We start from the raw sequence: 20286 nt of genomic DNA on the forward strand, positions 1-20286 counted from the left end.
TTGGCGTTTACACAAACGGCACTGATCGTTCAGTGTTGGCGTTTAAATAAACGTGTCATTCAGTGTAGCCGTTCAAACAAACGTGTCGTTCAGTGCTAGCTTCCAAATAAACGTCACAGGTCAATCAGTGTTAGCGTTCAAACAAACGTGTCGTTCATTGTAATGTAAACAAAGATGATAGGTTATTCGGTGTTAGTGTTCAAATGACCCTTACCCTTACGTTCGATGTTAGCGTTTTAAATAAACGTGTTAGCTTCCAAATGAACGTTACAGCTTAAATGTTGTTGTTGTTGTTGTGGTTGTTCAATGTTAGCATGTTAACATGAACGTAATGTGTGCTTCAATGTTAGCGTTAGCTGTGAAATGGAAGATTGTGTGTTTTTATGGTGAAATAACGGCGGCGTCGATGTGGACTGTGACTTTGTTGTTGTCCTGGCAGGGTCCACAGAGGACACGTTAAATATTATGTCGCTTATCAGGACCGCCATGACCTTGACTGGAAGTCACTGGCCTTAGCTAGTGGACGTTAGCGTCCATTTTGGACACGTCTCTTTGCTAGTGGACGTTAGCATGGGCGGCACGCTGGAGTTTGACCCCCCCACCCCACTGTGCCACTTTGGTGGGCATGCTAATGCGCAGGAAGTGAGTTATATTATATTATATATTTGGTTTTTTTTTTTTTAAAGTCATCAAAGTTAATGTTTCAGCAAAGTCCGCCCCCCCCCCCCCCAACAACCACCCCCCCCATGATAAGACTTTGACAGCAGATGCAAACTTCCACAAAAACAGAGCCAACTCTGCTACATTCCTCCTTACTTTTATTCTGTTTCAGTCTCATTTATTCATTAGCGCTCTTTCTGAACACCCTTTCAAAGTAAAGTGTCCACAAGAAAACAGCAAAAATAAAAGATGCAAATTACTGATGAAATGTTTCAAAACTATTTATGTATTCATTTTTAGATTTAACTATATCTCACCGTATCATAATGCTCATTATTCATGATTGTGTCCACACGTGTACCCTATCATTGTGACTGTATCGTTTTAGTTGAAATGCTTTAAATATAAACTCGTACGTTAGCTTCTGACCCACATTAGCTGCAGATGAGGTGTGTGTGTGTGTGTGTGTGTGTGTGTGTGTGTGACATTTCATCCAGTAAACATGCTACACATGATAGCAAAAACACGGCTCACATTTCCCCTCGCTAGGTGGGCCGTCAATAAATACACCACACTTACTTGCACTAAGTGTACTGTCTCATTACAACTAAATACACTATACTTACTTGCACTAAGTGTACTGTCTCATTACAACTAAATACACCATACTTACTTACACTAAGTGTACTGTCTCATTACAACTAAATACACCATACTTACTTGCACTAAGTGTACTGTCTCACTACTTCTAAATACATAAATACACCATATTTACTTCCACTAAGTGTACTGTCTCATTACTTCTAAATACGTAAATACACCATACTTATTTACACTAAGTTTACTGTCTCACTACTTGTAAATAAATACACCATACTTACTTACACTAAGTGTACTGTCTCACATCTAAATACACTACACTTATGTACACTAAGTGTACTGTTTCATTACTTCAAAATAAATAAATACACCATACTTACTTACACTAAGTGTACTGTCTCACTACTTCTAAATAGATACACCATACTTACTTACACTAAGTACACAGTCTCATTACTTCTAAATACATAAATACACCATACTTACTTGCACTAAGTGTACTGTCTCACTACTTGTAAATAAATACACCATACTTACTTACACTAAGTGCACAGCCTTGTTACTTCTAAATACATAAATATACCATACTTACTTACACTAAGTGTACTGTCTCATTACTTCTAAATACATAAATACACCATACTTATTTACACTAAGTGTTCTGTCTCACTACTTGTAAATAAATACACCATACTTACTTGCACTAAGTGCAGTCTCATTACATCTAAATACATACATACACCATACTTACTTGCACTAAGTGTACTGTCTCACTACATCTAAATACGTAAATTCACCGTACTTACTTTCACTAAGTGCCCTGTCTGACTACATACTTACTTTCACTAAGTGCACTGTCTCATTACATCTAAATAAATACATCATACTTACTTGAACTAAGTGTACTGTCTCACTACATCTAAATAAATACACCATACTTACTTGCACTTAGTGTACTGTCTCACTACATACTTATTTTCACTAAGTGCATTGTCTCACTACATCTAAATAAATACACCATACTTACTTGCACTAAGTGTACTGTCTCACTACTTCTAAATAAATAAATACACCATACTTACTTACACTAAGTGTACTGTCTCATTACTTCGAAATACACCATACTTACTTGCACTAAGTGTACAGTCTCACTACATTTAAATAAATGAATACACCATACTTATTTACAGTAAGTGTACTGTCTCACTACATCTAAATAAATAAATACACCATACTTACTTGCACTAAGTGTACTGTCTCATTACTTCTAAATACATAAATACACCATACTTATTTACACTAAGTGTACTGTCTCAGTACTAGTAAATAAATACACCATACAGTGTACTGCTGTTGGTTGTGGATGAATGTGGAACTGCTAAAATACTCCGCCCCATTTTCCCATCTCCTTTGGGCTCCTCGCCGCTCCTCGCCTTGCCCTCCCGTGTACAACTAAACACGCCAAGTACAAAACGCACAAAAACTGATTTAAAAATACTCCAAAGTCCGAGGAAACGTAAACATATACTTTATAAATAAATATTAACGTATACAGTAAATAGCGTTGCTAATCTCACGTGCGGCCGGGCGGGTGTTAAACTCGCGCGTTTGAGGCCTCTTGAGCCCCGTGTGTACATGACACCCGATTAAAGCGCAGGTGCGCCTGACGTGGAGGGCGCGCACGAGGAGGCGCACGTGCACGTCGCCGAGGCAATGTTGAAATGTCAACTTGTGACATCGGGACCTAAACATTTGCGTTCTTCACATATCGTCCATAACACGAGATAAGAACCATGTGACTGATAGCGTGTTTACAACCAAACCCGCTGAGGTCAGCACAGCAGGCCGTAAGTGTCAATAAAGTTGGATTTTGACAGGGGGCGGGGGGGCGATGGTGCTGATTGTCCGTGGGCCAGGAGACTAATTATCCACAGCGTGAAGATAAAGACGAGCACAGTATGGAAAATGTAAAACAAAGACATCCCCAGCGTGGGACGCCATTGCACTCAAAGCTTCATGCTGCCTGTAATAGCAGTATCCAAGTTGGCCACCAGGGGGCACCAACGCTTAATTTTTCACTCTATTCAACTAACTCTATTCCTTTCTACTTTCCTTCGTTCCTTCTTTCATTCTTTTCTTCTTTCTTTGTGTTGCTGCATGCCTTCTCCTCATACGTCTGACATCAGATTACTAGTGTATGGTATAGTACGGTTTGGTATGGTACAGTACAGTACAGTATGGTGTGGTATGGTATGGTACAGTACAGTATGGTACAGTACGGTATGGTACAGTACAGTATGGTGTGGTACATTATGGTATAGTACGGTATGGTACAGTATGGTATAGTACGGTTTGGTATGGTACAGTGTGGTGTGGTTTGATGTGGTACAGTATGGTATGGTACAGTATGGTGTGGTACATTATGGTATGGTACAGTACAGTATGGTATAGTACGGTTTGGTATGGTACAGTGTGGTGTGGTTTGATGTGGTACAGTATGGTATGGTACGGTATGGTACAGTACAGTATGGTGTGGTACATTACGGTATAGTACGGTATGGTACATTATGGTATAGTACGGTATGGTACAGTATGGTATAGTACGGTATGGTACATTATGGTATAGTACGGTATGGTACAGTACGGTATGGTACGGTACGGTATGGTACGGTACGGTGTGGTTTGGTATGGTGTGGTACGGTATGGTACAGTATGGTTAGGTGTGGTATGGTATAGTATGGTACAGTATGGTGTGGTTTGATGCGGTACAGTATGGTTTGGTGTGGTACAGTACGGTATGGTACAGTATGGTGTGGTTTGGTATGGTATAGTACGGTTTGGTATGGTATAGTATGGTGTGGTTTGATGTGGTACAGTATGGTTTGGTGTGGTACAGTACGGTATGGTTTGGTATGGTACAGTACAATATGGTATAGTACGGTTTGGTATGGTACAGTTTGGTGTGGTATGGTACGGTGTGGCTTGGTATGGTGTAGTACAGTATGGTTTGGTGTGGTACAGTACAGTATGGTACGGTGTGGTATGGTGTATATAGTATGGTACAGTTTGGTGTGGTACAGTACAGTATGGTTAGGTATGGTACAGTGTGGTTTGGTGTTGTACAGTATGGTGTGGTATCGTACAGTGCGGTTTGGTACGGTATGGTACAGTACAGTATGGTTTGATATTGTGGTATGGTTTGGTACAGTACGGTATGGAGTGGTAAAATATGGCTTGGTACGGCATGGTGTGGTACGGTATAATGTTGTTTGGTACTGCACAGTATCATATGATACAGTACGGTACGGTATGGTACGGTATAATGTTTGGTACTGCACAGTATCATATGATACAGTACGGTACGGTATGGTACGGTATAATTTAGTCCCCTTGGTGTAAATTGTGTCCACGCCGTACTCGAAGCGCCACTGTTACCCTTGCAAAGCTAACCCTTGAAGACGAGCTGTTATGTGTGCAGGTTAGCGCTTTAGCCAAGGTGTTGCTGGCCGTGTTCCTGTGCAGCTAGCTAACTTTTGTTTATTTTGTGTCGAGTAATGCGTCTTGGCGTGCGTGCGCTTATGTAAAAACACGCAAGCTAGCCGCCGAGGCCCGCAGCAGCTTTGAGGGTGAGTGCACTTAATGCGGAGTGACAGTCGTAAAACAGAATAGGCTGCTTGTCCTGTGGCGGCGGCAACGACGGCGGCGTGTGCGTGCGTGCGTGCGTGCGTGCGTGTGCATGTGCGTGCACGTAGCTGTCAGCGGGGTGCTAATATGTTGATGGCGCCGCGCTCGCCGCCGGCACGTCTCTGAACGAGACAATGGAAAATCCAAGTATTGGCTCCCGCTGAGCTGCTGGAAGGTTAAACGTCGGCAAACGTACGCGAGTTGAAATCCACGTTCTCGCAATATGGCGCTCACTCTTCAATATGGCCGATTATTAGTAAATAAATATGCTAATTTTTGCTAATTCTACTCATTTTTTTTAAGCTTTAAATACTTAAATGTACATAAATACAAACCCAAGGCAGAAGAAACGTAGTAAATGTGAATATAGTACTACACTCTCCTCACAAAGGTTGCTAAGGGAGCATATTTACTATTTGGGATACTGTATTGTATCGTCCTCGGACGCCGTATCGTCTTTGGGATGCCGTATCGTCCTCGGACGCCGTATCGTCTTTGGGATGCCGTATCGTCTCGTCTTTGGGATGCCGTATCGTATCATCTTTGGGATACCGAATCGTATCGTCTTTGGGATGCTGTATCGTCTTTGGGATGCTGTATCGTCTTTGGGATGCTGTATCGTCTTTGGGACGCCGTATCGTCTTTGGGACGCCGTATCGTCTTTGGGACGCCATCTCGTCTTTGGGATACCGTATCGTATCGTCTTTGGGATGCTGTATCATCTTTTGGACGCCGTATCGTATCGTCTTTGCGACGCCGTATCGTATCGTCTTTGGGATGCCGTATCGTCTTTGGGATGCCGTATCGTCTTTGGGATGCCGTATCGTCTTTGGGATGCCGTATCGTATCGTCTTTGGGATGCCGTATCGTATCGTCTTTGGGACATCGTATCGTCTTTGGGACATCGTATCGTCTTTGGGACGCCGTATCGTATCGTCTTTGGGACGCCGTATCGTATCGTCTTTGGGATGCTGTATCGTCTTTTGGACGCCGTATCGTCTTTGGGATGCTGTATCGTCTTTTGGACACCGTATCGTATCGTCTTTGCGACGCCGTATCGTATCGTCTTTGGGATGCCGTATCGTATCGTCTTTGGGATGCCGTATTGTATCGTCTTTGGGACACCGTATCGTCTTTGGGATGCCGTATCGTCTTTGGGACGCCGTATGGTATCGTCTTTGGGACGCCGTATGGTATCGTCTTTGGGACGCCGTATGGTATCGTCTTTGGGACGCCGTACGGTATCGTCTTTGGGACGCCGTACGATATCGTCTTTGGGACGCCGTACGGTATCGTCTTTGGGACGCCGTACGATATCGTCTTTGGGACGCCGTACCGTGTCGTCTTTGGGACGCCGTACCGTGTCGTCTTTGGGACGCCGTACCGTGTCGTCTTTGGGACGCCGTACCGTGTCGTCTTTGGGACGCCGTATGGTATCGTCTTTGGGACGCCGTATGGTATCGTCTTTGGGACGCCGTACGGTATCATCTTTGGGACGCCGTACGGTATCGTCTTTGGGACGCCGTACGGTGTCGTCTTTGGGACGCCGTACCGTGTCGTCTTTGGGACGCCGTACCGTGTCGTCTTTGGGACGCCGTACCGTGTCGTCTTTGGGACGCCGTACCGTATCGTTCTCGGGACGAAGATTTATTGCTGTCTAGTGTTGTCGTTAAATATATAAGTTGGCAACACTGATACCTCTTGCTACATCTTCTTCATCTCCGGCAGAGCAGGTGTATATGAAGCAGGTTAGCAACAGGCGGGTCGGAGGAACCCTGAAGTGACTCGAAACTTTTGTTGCATGAATACGATCAACGCTAATTATCGAAGAAGCTCGTTAATCCGCCCAATTACGAGTCAACTGGCCGCTTATTAGCGTAGTACTTCACATCCTGGTCTTGTTGACCTGCGGTCCTCCTGGATGTCTGGCATCAAACCCGCGTGACTTGACATTTGACCAGCGGGGGGGTGCTGCGGGGGGGGGGGGGGGGGGTGATGACTCAGCAAAGCCGCCGCCGTCTTCCCGCCTTCCTTGTTGACTTGTTGACAAAGTGCGGCGTCGCAACCTGGTGACATTTCTGGTGGACTAGACCTCAAGCTTTGGTCGCCACGCAAGCGTGGCGGTGACGGCGGCGGTGACGGCGGCGGTGATGGCGACGGCGGCGACGCTCCAGGTCTTCACGCTCCACGTGAAAAAGGTCGTCAAGGCGTCCTGTCATATTTAGCCTCTTAGCTAACATGACGTCAACCGAGACTGATGCTGTGTCTCAATCGGTCCTCTGCCTTAAGTGTGCATAAGTGTGTACTTAGAAGTACACTCTTAGTACCCGGATGTTGTATCGGACTTATTTTGGCAAAATGGCGGCTAAAGAGTAAGTCAGTCGAGAACCATCATCTCAATCATGCCGCACGGAGACTGGAGGGCTGGCCGGGTCACATGACTGATGATGACGAGCACGTTGACTTTGTCAGCACTTATGAGGTCACATGACACGAAGCCGCGGAGTGTTTCCGTGTGTTCATCCATCACGAATCACTCGCTTCATCGCTTGCGACACGTGCACGCCACCTTGGTTGGCGCCAAAAGATCAACGTGTGTGTGTGTGTGTGTGTGTAAGTGTAAGGTGCACACTCAACGGTTCGGCCCGGTGGCTTAGTGGTCACGTTGGACGAGTCGTGACTGACACGTTCATCAGGCGAGTCGCTCACAAGTCAGCATTTTTTTTGTTTTTTTTAGGCCGTATCAGGAAGTGTCTTCAGGAAATCGTATTATCCTCGGGATACCGTATCATATTGTATTCAGGATTCTGTATCGTCTTCGGGATACCATATTGTATTGTCTTCGGGATGCCGTATTGTATCGTCCTCGGGACGCCGTATTGTATCGTCCTCGGGACGCCGTGTTGTATCGTCCTCGGTACGCCGTGTTGTATCGTCCTCGGTACGCCGTGTTGTATCGTCCTCGGGACGCCGTGTTGTATCGTCCTCGGGACGCCGTGTTGTATCGGCCTCGGGACGCCGTGTTGTATCGGCCTCGGGACGCCGTACTGTCTCGTCCTCGGGACGCCGTATCGTATAGTCTTTGGGATGCCGTATCAGGCCGTATCTTTGGGAAACTGTATCGTATTATCCTTGAGATACCGTATCGTATTGTATGTATCGTCTTCGGAATGCCGTATCATCTTCGGGATGTGGTATCGTCTTCGGGATGCTGTATTGTATTTGGGACGGCGTATCGTCCTCGGGACGCCGTATCGTCTTTGGGATGCCGTATCAGGCCGTATCTTTGGGAAACTGTTATCGTATTATCCTTGAGATACCATATCAGATTGTATTCGGGATGCCGTATCATCTTCAGGATGCTGTATCGTCTTCGGGACGCCGTATCGTCTTCGGGACACGGGACAGTATTGTATCGTCTTTGGGACAGTATCGTATCGTCCTCGGGACAGTATCGTATCGTCCTCGGGACGCTGTATTGTCTCCGGGACGCGGGACAGTATCGTCTTCAGGACGCCGTATCGTATCATCCTCGGAATGCCGTATTGTCTTCGGGACACGGGACAGTATCGTCTTCAGGATGCTGTATTGTATTTGGGACGCCGTATCATCTTCGGGACGCCGTATCGTCTTCGGGACTCGGGACAGTATCGTATCGTCTTCGGGACAGTATTGTATCATCCTCGGGACGCCGTATCGTAATGTCCGTATCGTATCGTAAGATCCTACACAGAACCCTGAAGGTCCCAGGACTGCTGGAGGACCCCAGCGTGGAGGACATCCCACCCCAGTGGGGGCGAAAACAAAGAGTATAGCATGTATGGGATCACACCATCAACATGTTGGCTAGCATTAGCAGTTAGCATCAGCGCTATCATCTACTCTGGTAGAAAGTGTGCATGGTCTTGTCGTGTCGATGGCGTGTGTGCATGAGTGCGTTAGCGTGTGCGATCAGGGACGGGGTGACAGCAGGACACGCACACGTGTCAGGGAATAGGAGGTCCTGGCGAGACACGGGAAGGTCCCCAGCAAAGCATTGTGGGACACGAGGATGCTCCCTCAGCATCTGTTGAATGTCAGCTGGCGTCTTGTGGCTCAAACGCGGGAAATCAAGCTCTCGTGCGTCGTGTCGTACGGCCATAATTGGCGCCACGAGACCTCGCCACGCTACGGCAGTTTTAGCCAATCGGAACGCTGAGGAACGTCTGTGGGAAAGATTCACCATGGCTGAATAAATATCTTTAGATGGGAATAACCATGGTGGATTCCGTCTTCTTCAGGATGCTGTATGGTATCGTCCTCTGGATACTGTATCCTATTAGATTTGGGATACTGTATCGTATTGTATTTGGGATACGGTATCATCCTCTGGATACTGTATTGTATTAGATTTGGGATACTGTTGGTATCATCCTCTGGATACTGTATCCTATTAGATTTGGGATACTGTATCGTATTGTATTTGGGATACGGTATCATCCTTGGGATACTGTATCGTATTTGTCATATGGGATTGTATTTGGGATACTGTATCGTATTATTTTCGGGATGCAGTATTGTATTATCCTCTGGATACTGTATCGTATTGTCTTGGAGATATGGTATTGTATTCGGGATACTGTATCGTATCATCCTCTGGATACTGTATTGTATTAGATTTGGGATACTATATCGTATTGTATTTGGGATACGGTATCATCCTCTGGATACTGTATCGTATTAGATTTGGGATACTATATCGTATTGTATTTGGGATACGGTATCATCCTCGGGATACTGTATCGTATTATATTTGGGATACTGTATCGTATTTGGCATATGGGATTGTATTTGGGATACTGTATCGTATTATTTTCGGGATGCAGTATTGTATTATCCTCTGGATACTGTATCGTATTGTCTTCGAGATATGGTATTGTATTCGGGATACTGTATCGTATCATCCTCGGGATACTGTATTGTATTTGGTATACTGTATCGTATCATCCTCGGGATGCTGTATGGTATTATCTTCAGGATGCAGTATCGTATTATCTTCGGGATACTGTATTGTATTCAGGATACTGTATCGTGTCATCCTTGGGATACTGTATTTTATTTGGGATGCCATATCGTATCATCCTCGGGATGCCGTATGGTATCATCCTCGGGATGCTGTATGTTATCGTCCTCGGGATGCTGTATGGTATCGTCTTTGGGATGCAGTATTGTATTGTCTTCGGGATACTGTATCGTATCATCCTTGGGATACTGTATTGTATTTGGGATGCCGTATCGTATCATCAGTTTAGTATCGTCTTTGGGATGCAGTATCGTATCGTCTTTGGGATGCAGTATCGTATCGTCTTTGGGATGCAGTATCGTATCGTCTTTGGGATGCAGTATCGTATCGTCTTCGGGATGCTGTATTGTATTTGGGATGCTGTACCGTATCATCAGTTTCGTATTGTCTTTGGGATGCAGTATCGTATTCGGGATACTGTATCGTATCATCCTTGGGATACTGTATTGTATTTGGGATGCCGTATCATATCATCAGTTTAGTATCGTCTTTGGGATGCAGTATCGTATCGTCTTCGGGATGCAGTATCGTATCGTCTTTGGGATGCAGTATCGTATCGTCTTCGGGATGCTGTATTGTATTTGGGATGCCGTACCGTATCATCAGTTTCATATTGTCTTTGGGATGCAGTATCGTATTCGGGATACTGTATCGTATCATCCTTGGGATACTGTATTGTATTTGGGATGCTGTGTCATATCATCATCGGAGTGCCGTATCGTATCATCAGTTTTGTATCGTCTTTGGGATGCAGTATCGTATTATCCTCTGGATGCTTTATTGTATTGTGGATGCTGTTTCGTATTATCTTCGGGATGCTGTATCGTATTATCCTCGGGATGCTGGATGGTATCATCTTCAGGATACTGTATTGCCTTGTTAGCTCGTTGCTAATAACGCCATCTGTTGTATTGCAATGAAAAAGCTTCTGCTATGTAAACATGGTCCTAACCATCCTATGGGAGTATCCTCACTGGACATATTGGGAGTGTGTGTGCGTGTGCGTGTGTGTGCACGTGCACGTGCACGTGCTCCCGAGGCTGTGGGAATGATGCGTGAGGCGAGTTGACAGATGTCTGTCACACAGGAAGGAAGCCTCGGCTCGTCTTGGCGACTGCTCCTCAAAGGTCAGAGAGTTTAGTGATGAGATCGATGTGACAGCGTCCTCTTCCTCCTCGGCCTGTGAAGACCAGGAAGAAGGAACGAGTCGAGCAGGAAGTGAAGCTTTTCCCGCCGAGTGTAACGCGGTGGCTACCGGGATGGCGAGGAGGACATCATGCATCACTTCGGCTCCATGATTGACACCTCTGGATGTCACGCCTCCCTCACGTGTGCTTTGGTCTTCTTCCCGGTCTCCGTCCACCAATCAGCACACTGAACCATGTGTAGTCCCGCCCCTTTAGGTAAACTGACACATAGAAATGAGCTTTAGGAAACTACGTACGTTTACTTGACCCGTCCAAAATGGCGGTGATGTTGGCCTACGCCGTCCATTTATGTCTACGCAGCCCGTCGTGTCGTACGCCCATAATTGGTGCCTGTGTATTGTATATTGATACTGTATCTTCGGGGTACTGTATCGTATCATCCTCGGGATACTGTATTGTATTCGGGATAACGTATCGTATCATCCTCGGGATGCCGTATCATATCATCCTCAGGATACTGTCTCATCTCATCCTTGGGATACTGTATCGTATTAGCCTCGCGATACGGTATCATATCATCTTTGGGATACTGTATCGTATCATCCTTGGGATACTGCATCGTCTTATCCTTGGGATACTGTATTGTATTATCTTCGGGGTACTGTATCGTGTCGTCAGGATACTGTATCGGATTATATTTGGTATACTGTATTGTATTCGGGATACTGTATCGTATCATCCTCCGGATGCCCTATCGTATCATCCCGAGGATGGTACGATACAGTATTGTAACAGCATCCCGAGGATGATACGATACAGTATCGTAACAGCATCCCGAGGATGATACGATACAGTATCGTAACAGCATCCCGAGGATGATACGATACAGTATCGTAACAGCATCCCGAGGATGATACGATACAGTATCGTAACAGCATCCCGAGGATGATACGATACAGTATCGTAACAGCATCCCGAGGATGATACGATACAGTATCGTAACAGCATCCCGAGGATGATACGATACAGTATCGTAACAGCATCCCGAGGATGATACGATACAGTATCGTAACAGCATCCCGAGGATGATACGATACAGTATCGTAACAGCATCCCGAGGATGATACGATACAGTATCGTAACAGCATCCCGAGGATGATACGATACAGTATCGTAACAGCATCCCGAGGATGATACGATACAGTATCGTAACAGCATCCCGAGGATGATACGATACAGTATCGTAACAGCATCCCGAGGATGATACGATACAGTATCGTAACAGCATCCCGAGGATGATACGATACAGTATCGTAACATCCTCGAGATGCCGTATCGTATCATCCTCGGGATACCGTATTGTATTTGGGATGTCAAATCGTATCATCCTTGGGATGCCGTATCGTGTTATCTTCGGGATGCCGTATCGTATTATCTTCGGGATGCCGTATCGTGTTATCTTCGGGATGCCGTATCGTGTTATCTTCGGGATGCCGTATCGTATTATCTTCGGGATACCGTATCGTATTATCTTCAGGATACTGTATTGTATTCGGGATGCCGTATCGTATCATCCTTGGGATGCCGTATCGTGTTATCTTCGGGATGCCGTATTGTATTATCTTCGGGATACCGTATCGTATTATCTTCAGGATACTGTATTGTATTCGGGATGCCGTATCGTATCATCCTTGGGATGCCGTATCGTATTATCTTTGGGATGCCGTATCGTATTATCTTCGGGATGCCGTATCGTATTATCCTCGGGATACAGTATCGTGTCATCCTCGGGATACAGTATCGTGTCATCCTCGGGATGCCGTATCGTGTCATCCTCGGGATGCCGTATCGTGTCATCCTCGGGATGCCGTATCGTATTCGGGATGTTGTATCGTATCATCCTTGGGATGCCGTATCGTATTATCTTCGGGATGCCGTATCGTATTATCTTCGGGATGCCGTATCGTATTATCTTCGGGATACCGTATCGTATTCGGGATGCCGTATCGTATCATCCTTGGGATGCCGTATCGTATCATCCTTGGGATGCCGTATCGTATTATCTTCGGAATGCCGTATCGTATTATCTTCGGGATACCGTATTGTATTATCTTCGGGATGCCGTATCGTATCATCCTTGGGATGCCGTATCGTAATATCTTCGGGATACAGTATCGTGTCATCTTCGGGATACAGTATCGTGTCATCTTCGGGATACCGTATTGTGTCATCCTCGGGATACAGTATCGTGTCGTCCTCGGGATACCGTATCGTGTCATCTTCGGGATACTGTATTGTGTTCGGGATGCCGCATCGTGTCATCTTTGGGATACCATATCGTATTCGGGATACTGTATCGTATCATCCTCGGGATCTTAACACCCCCCCCCCCCCATCCTGCCCCCACTATGGCTGCTCAGTGGCCTGGTTGACTATTATTCAGCAGGTTGAATAAAAGCAAAGGGTAATAAAAGCAATCCTTTAATAATTCATGCCAGCTGAGCGCTGTGTGTGTATGTGTGTATGTGTGTATGTGCATGTGCGTGTGCGTGTGCGTGTATGTGTATGTGTGTGTATACATGTCAACATGTACCTGATACAGAATTCACGTTATGGTTTATGTTGTGTGCATTGATATGTGCCTGCAATATTTATTGTCTGACCTCAGCATGACTCGCATGTCAAAGCGGACAAAGTACGAGCCTCGAACGTCAACGCCATCGTTATCATCTAAAGTTGATGACGTCACATGACGCATGTCACATGATTTCCTCTGTCAAGTCCGGAATACTGGCTAAATGTTCGTATGACTTGGTTTTCACCCCCTGCTGATCATGTGATGTTGTTGTTGTTGTTGTTGCTTTAGGGCAGATGGAGGCGGAGCCACAACAGGTGGAAGGGGCTCGTACTGCCAACCTCAGGACCAGGCTAAAGGCTAAAGGCTAAAGGCTAAAGGCCGTGGTGAAGATCCCATCTGTTCCATCCATCATCGGTGAGTACCGATACTTTTTATACTTTCACATCTTGAATGCGTGTTCTCTTCCTTTGTGGCAAGTGAACAATGGCAATGGAAGAGAGAAGGGGAGGCTTCTCACAGCTGAATTTGATGTCATAGTTACTTTTATTGCAAATGTTTATTGTTAATCCAAAACCAGAAAGTGGACACACAACACAGATCTTAACCTAGCATCGTGTAGAGTTAGCATGTTCAAGTGTATAGGTGGGGTTGTGTAGCGTTAGCATGTTAAAGTGTACACCTTGGGTTGTGTAGCGTTAGCATGTTAAAGTGTACACTTGGACTGGATGTAGTGTTGGCATGTTAAAGTGTACACCAGGCATTGTGTAGCGTTAGCATGTTAAAGTGTACACCTAGCATTTTGTAGCGTTAGCATGTTAAAGTGTCTATGTGAGGTTGTGTAGAGTTGGCATGTTAAAGTGTACACCTAGCATCGTGTAGAGTTAGCATGTTAAAGTGTATAGGTGGGGTTGTGTAGCGTTAGCATGTTAAAGTGCATAGGTGGGGTTGTGTAGCATTAGCCTGTTAAAGTGTATAGGTGGGGTTGTGTAGAGTTAGCATGTTAAAGTGTATAGGTGGGGTTGTGTAGAGTTAGCATGTTAAAGTGCATAGGTGGGGTTGTGTAGCATTAGGTGGGGTTGTGTAGCGTTAGCATGTTAAAGTGCATAGGTGGGGTTGTGTAGAGTTAGCATGTTAAAGTGTATAGGTGGGGTTGTGTAGTGTTAGCATGTTAAAGTGTACACCTTGGGTTGTATAGCATTAGCATGTTAAAGTGTATAGGTGGGGTTGTGTAGCGTTAGCATGTTAAAGTGCATAGGTGGGGTTGTGTAGAGTTAGCATGTTAAAGTGTACACCTAGCATCGTGTAGAGTTAGCATGATAAAGTGTATAGGTGGGGTTGTGTAGCATTAGCATGTTAAAGTGCATAGGTGGGGTTGTGTAGTGTTAGCATGTTAAAGTGTACACCTTGGCTTGTGTAGCATTAGCATGTTAAAGTGTATAGGTGGGGTTGTGTAGCGTTAGCATGTTAAAGTGTACACCTAGCATTGTGTAGCGTTAGCATCTTAAAGTGTACACCTAGCATTGTGTAGCGTTAGCATCTTAAAGTGTACACCTAGCATTGTGTAGCGTTAGCATCTTAAAGTGTACATGTGGGGTTGTGTAGAGTTAGTGGCCATTGACCATCACGTGTACTATTGAGTATTACAGTACTTGTCGGTGTAGTACTGTGTATTATTTTTAGGCTTGTCAAGGTTAATTTTGGAAGTTAATATTGAATGATGGGTCATAAAAAATGTTCCCCCCTCAGCTCAACCGCTGCACACTTTGCCTCAGGCTGCCTTCACTGTCCTAATTAGTGTGTGTGTGAGGGGGTTGGTACTGCAGTTTTATCGATACAGCTGAGATGGATGCTGGCAGTTTGATGGATGTTGGATGAACGTTGATGGATGGATGCCGAGTCACGTGACGACGACATTTCCATCGCCCTCGTGGTCTTTTTTTTTTTTTTTTCCTGCGATGTTGTCTTCCTGGTAGTTTGGCTTGGAAAAAGCTCAAAGCTGACGCCTCCTTCCTGCCAACCCCCCCCCCCCCCCCATCCCCCCCCCCCCCAAGCAGCCGCCATGTCGCTGCAGACGTTCCAGGCTGCAGTTGCCATGGAAACCCTCCTTGTCCGTTACCTCCGACCGTCTACGGACCCCTACGGTCTACCTGAAACCTTTTGTAGCCACGCCCACTCGGCTGCCCGGCGTCACGTGATTTCAGGTGGCTTCCCGACAAGACAAGACAGGTGTGCCGCTTGGTTACCTTGGCAACTGGAGGCTGTCAGTCAAATTTGATGTCTGCACCTGCGTCGCTTTGATTGGCAGACACCTGACATCTTGCACGTGTTGCTGTTAAAAAGTTATATTTGTTCACTTCCTGCTTTCCTAATATAATTTCTTAAATTGTATTTAATTTTTTAAAATTTATTGTATAGGTTTGTATAGTTAGCATGTTAAAGTGTATATGTGGGGTTGTGTAGCGTTAGCATGTTAAAGTGTATACATGGGGTTGTGTAGCGTTAGCATGTTAAAGTGTATACATGGGGTTGTGTAGCGTTAGCATGTTAGTGTATACATGGGGTTGTGTAGCGTTAGCATGTTAGTGTATACATGGGGTTGTGTAGCGTTAGCATGTTAAAGTGTATACATGGGGTTGTGTAGCGTTAGCATGTTAAAATGTATACGTGGGGTTGTGTAACGTTAGCATCTTAAAGTGCACACCTAGCATTGTGTAGAGTTAGCATCTTAAAGTGTATACATGGGGTTGTGTGTAGCGTTAGCATCTTAAAGTGTACACCTTGGGTTGTGTAGCGTTAGCATCTTAAAGTGTACACCTAGTATTGTGTAGAGTTAGCATCTGAAAGTGTACACCTAGCATTGTGTAGCGTTAGCATCTCAAAGTGCCCACCTAGCATTGTGTAGCGTTAGCATCTCAAAGTGCACACCTAGCATTTTGTAGCGTTAGCATCTCAAAGTGCACACCTAGCATTTTGTAGCGTTAGCATCTCAAAGTGCACACCTAGCATTGTGTAGCGTTAGCATCTCAAAGTGCACACCTAGCATTGTGTAGCGTTAGCATCTCAAAGTGTAAACCTTGGGTTGTGTAGCGTTAGCATGTTAAAGTGTGTACATGGGGTTGTGTTGCGTTAGCATGTTAAAGTGTACACCTAGCATTGTGTAGCGTTAGCATGTTAGCATGTTTGCGTTAGCAAGGTGATATGACCATACAATGACATAATGGTAACTGGTAACCGACTGGCAATGGTAACCATAGTAAGTGTCAATATAGTGATATAAATAGCACATCATGACGATATTCGCTCATTTAGCATGTTAGCCTTTTCAGGAAATCGAAGGCACAAAAAAGTGTTGAAGCTAAAAAAAAAGGAGATGAGGAAAAAGACTCGAAGGAGTGATGAGGAGGAGGTGAAAGCGAGCTCAGTAGGGGGAGACAAGCGAAGGACGCAAGGTTAGAGGACACGAGGGAGCGCAGCAAGGACAAAACAAATGCGTCCCCAAAGCGGAGCTGACACGGCTCATCAGGACGTTTTAGCAGAGGTGAAAGCACCTGAGCGGAGGAGCAAAGCGCGCCTTGCCTTGCTGGCGCCGCACGTCCAAACGCCTTAGCTCATTATTCATCTTCCTGGAGGCGGGACTCATGAAACATTCACGCCACGGAGATGCTCCGTGCTGAAGATGTGGAGAAGTTCTTCAGGTGTGTTCGGCCGGCCGCCATGGAGGGTTTATGTTTTTATGCTTCACTTTGCCAAAACTATCACAACTATCGCCATGGCTACCGCTAAAGCTATAATTATAAAAATACTAATTATTTCATTCATTCATTCATTTTCTACCGCTTATCCTCACGTATGTCATGGGGGGGGGGGTGCTGGAGCCTATCCCAGCTGTCTTTGGCGGACCAGGACTTGAGGCGGTCCACATGGACGGGACCAACTTAGACTTGTTCCACTTTAACAACGGTCACCATAGTAACACTTGCTGATCGCAAAACAATTAACAAGATGCATCGATGATCAATTTCCATTTGCACGGAGCTCAAGACTGTCCCTGAAGCACACACGCACACACACACACACACACACACAATCAATGGACATCAATGTGCAGTACAAGTTTCGAAGCGGCGCAGAGCAGTAAACGAGAAAACCCAAACCAGTCTGTACGCCGAGCACGTGCCGCCGTAAACTTTCCCGCCTGCGACCCTCGCACGTGACCCGCACACAGGGGGGGGGGGCGCGTAAACAACGTGACCAGAGGCGGCGTCGAACGGGACGATGCTTATCGATCACGGAAGGAACCTCACTGGAGCGTGACTACTTTTTAATCTCGCACGCCGTGGCGTGATTTATTCTTCTGTGACGTCCTCTCAGCAGCCACCGCCGCCGCCGCCGCCGCCGCCGCAACTCTCGGAGACGTCACATCAATAAAAATAATCACACTGCACCAGCTGACATGCACTTCCTGTACCGCTAAGGCCTTCCACTAGGGGGCGCAAAAGAGCAACACAAAGTAGATTAATCAATATAAAACAGCTATATTATATTATTAGTAACAGAATAATTAATTATCTGTATTATGATGCAATTAATCTCAATTATTGTGGCAGATCAAAATCTCCATATTTAACCAAAAAAACGGCTTCATAACGTAAATATATTATTTTTAACAGTCCTAGCTTTCGACCAATCAGAGTGAAGTATTGCTGAGTTATTTTTGTCAATCTCCAAATAATTAGTCGAAATAAAATACTTCTCGCAGCTCCTCACCGTGCCCTCACGTCTACAATGGGACCTTATGAGTTGACGCTAGACAACCAAACCACCCCCAACCATTCAAGCGCATTAAAAAAATGATTTAATTTCATTAATTCATCGCGTACGCATCTAATTAGTCGGAGTGTTGTCGGCGTTTCAGGAAAAGGGATTTGTGCGGGCGGGGATCGGTGAGCGTGACACTTGACATTTTGATAATTGGCTTCTTTTTCCCTCCTTTTGAAATGTCATATTGGAACCACTCCATGAAGGATTTTCACCATCATTTAGATTATCCTATTTTTGGATTGCCCCTAAATGCCCCTCGCTGGTGTCTTGTGACAGTGGGAAAATGTGTCATTCCGAGGAGGACTAAAGATAAGTGTACTACCGCTCAAAAGTTTGGGATCACTTGCAAATGTTGTTTGTTTTGCAAAGAAAAACACATTTTTATGCATTTTGCGATTAATTTTTTCCATTTCACAAACATTTTAATCAATTTTTTTATCTATTTTTATTTTTTTTATTTTTTGTAACTTTATTTGATTAATTTGTAATTTTTTATATATTTTTTTATTTATTTTAAAATATTTTTAATTTATTTTTTTTTTTTGTCACATACCAAAGTACTAGGTGATATGATGTACTACCTCTTCTTCTTCCTTTTCCCCATTCTGCTTGTTTTTTTTTCTTTTTTTCCATTATCTTCACCTTCTTCCTTTTCTTCAGCGTCTTCCTTTACTCCTTATTCTTCTCATCGGTCTTGCCGTACGTCATCCTGTACTACCTCTTCTTCTTCCTTTTCCTCATTCTGCTTCTTTTTTTTGTCCTTGTTTTTTCATTATCTTCACCTTCTTCCTTTTCTTCAATGTCTTCCTTTACTCCTTATTCTTCTCATCGGTCTTGCCATACGTCATCCTGTACTACCTCTTCTTCTTCCTTTTCCTCATTCTGCTTCTTTTTTATTTTTTTCATTGTCTTCACATTCTTCCTTTTCTTCAACATCTTCCTTTAACTCTTATTCTTCTCATCGGTCTTGCTGTACTTCATCCTGTACTACCTCTTCTTCTTCCTTTTCCTCACTCCGCTGCTTCTTCTTTTTTCCCTTTGTTTTTTTTCATTTTCTTCACCTTGTTCCTTTTCTTCAACGTCTTCCTTTACTCCTTATTCTTCTCATCGGTCTTGCCGTACTACGTCTTCTTCCTTTTCCTCATTCCACTTCTTCTTTTTTCTTTGTTTTTTCATTATCTTCACCTTCTTTCTTTTCTTCAACATCTTCCTTTACTCTGTAATCTTCTCATTGGTCTTGCCGTACTTCATCCTGTACTACCTCTTCTTCTTCCTTTTCCTCATTCTGCTTCTTCTTCTTTTTTTCTTTGTTTTTTCATTATCTTCACCTTCTTCCTTTTCTTCGACGTCTTTGCTTTGCTTTGGAGTTTGTTTTGGTTTGAGTCGGATCAATGATGTTAACCAAGGCACAATTAAATAAACAGGAAGGAATTAAATAAACACAAATAAAAACACACAAAAATTAAATAAACAATTAATCCATCAGATTGAGTTTTAAAAGTCAACAACATTGTAAAACAAGACACCAATTGACTGCAATGTGTTTCTTCACTATGGCGCCGCCCTGCTGGCCATGTGAGGTCACGCAAAAGCAGCATTGAACGGATGATTGCCCGCAGCAGCAGCCAGGGGGCGCCATTGTTTACATCCAAGCAAAGTGATTGTGACAGGTTAAATGTGCGCCGCCGTACGCCTTTTTATTGACTGTGGAATGACTTTTGGCGCTTGGAACT

The 20286-nt window shown here is 44.7% G+C and overlaps 1 protein-coding gene across 2 annotated transcripts in view; it reads left to right on the forward strand.

The window, feature by feature from the left end:
* glra1 (glycine receptor, alpha 1) overlaps window positions 1–20286 on the forward strand; it is a 108429-nt gene that overhangs the window by 1902 nt on the left and 86241 nt on the right. For both annotated transcript variants that reach the window (XM_078788531.1, XM_078788532.1), the window contains exon 2: window positions 14021–14146. The gene's annotated coding sequence lies outside the window, so the exon portion shown is untranslated. The remainder of the gene's footprint in view (window positions 1–14020; window positions 14147–20286) is intronic.

This window comes from Doryrhamphus excisus, linkage group LG23, assembly GCF_037039965.1.
Source record: "Doryrhamphus excisus strain RoL-2023G ecotype Guam linkage group LG23, RoL_Dexc_Guam_v1.1, whole genome shotgun sequence".
Classification (NCBI taxonomy): Eukaryota; Metazoa; Chordata; class Actinopteri; order Syngnathiformes; family Syngnathidae; genus Doryrhamphus; species Doryrhamphus excisus.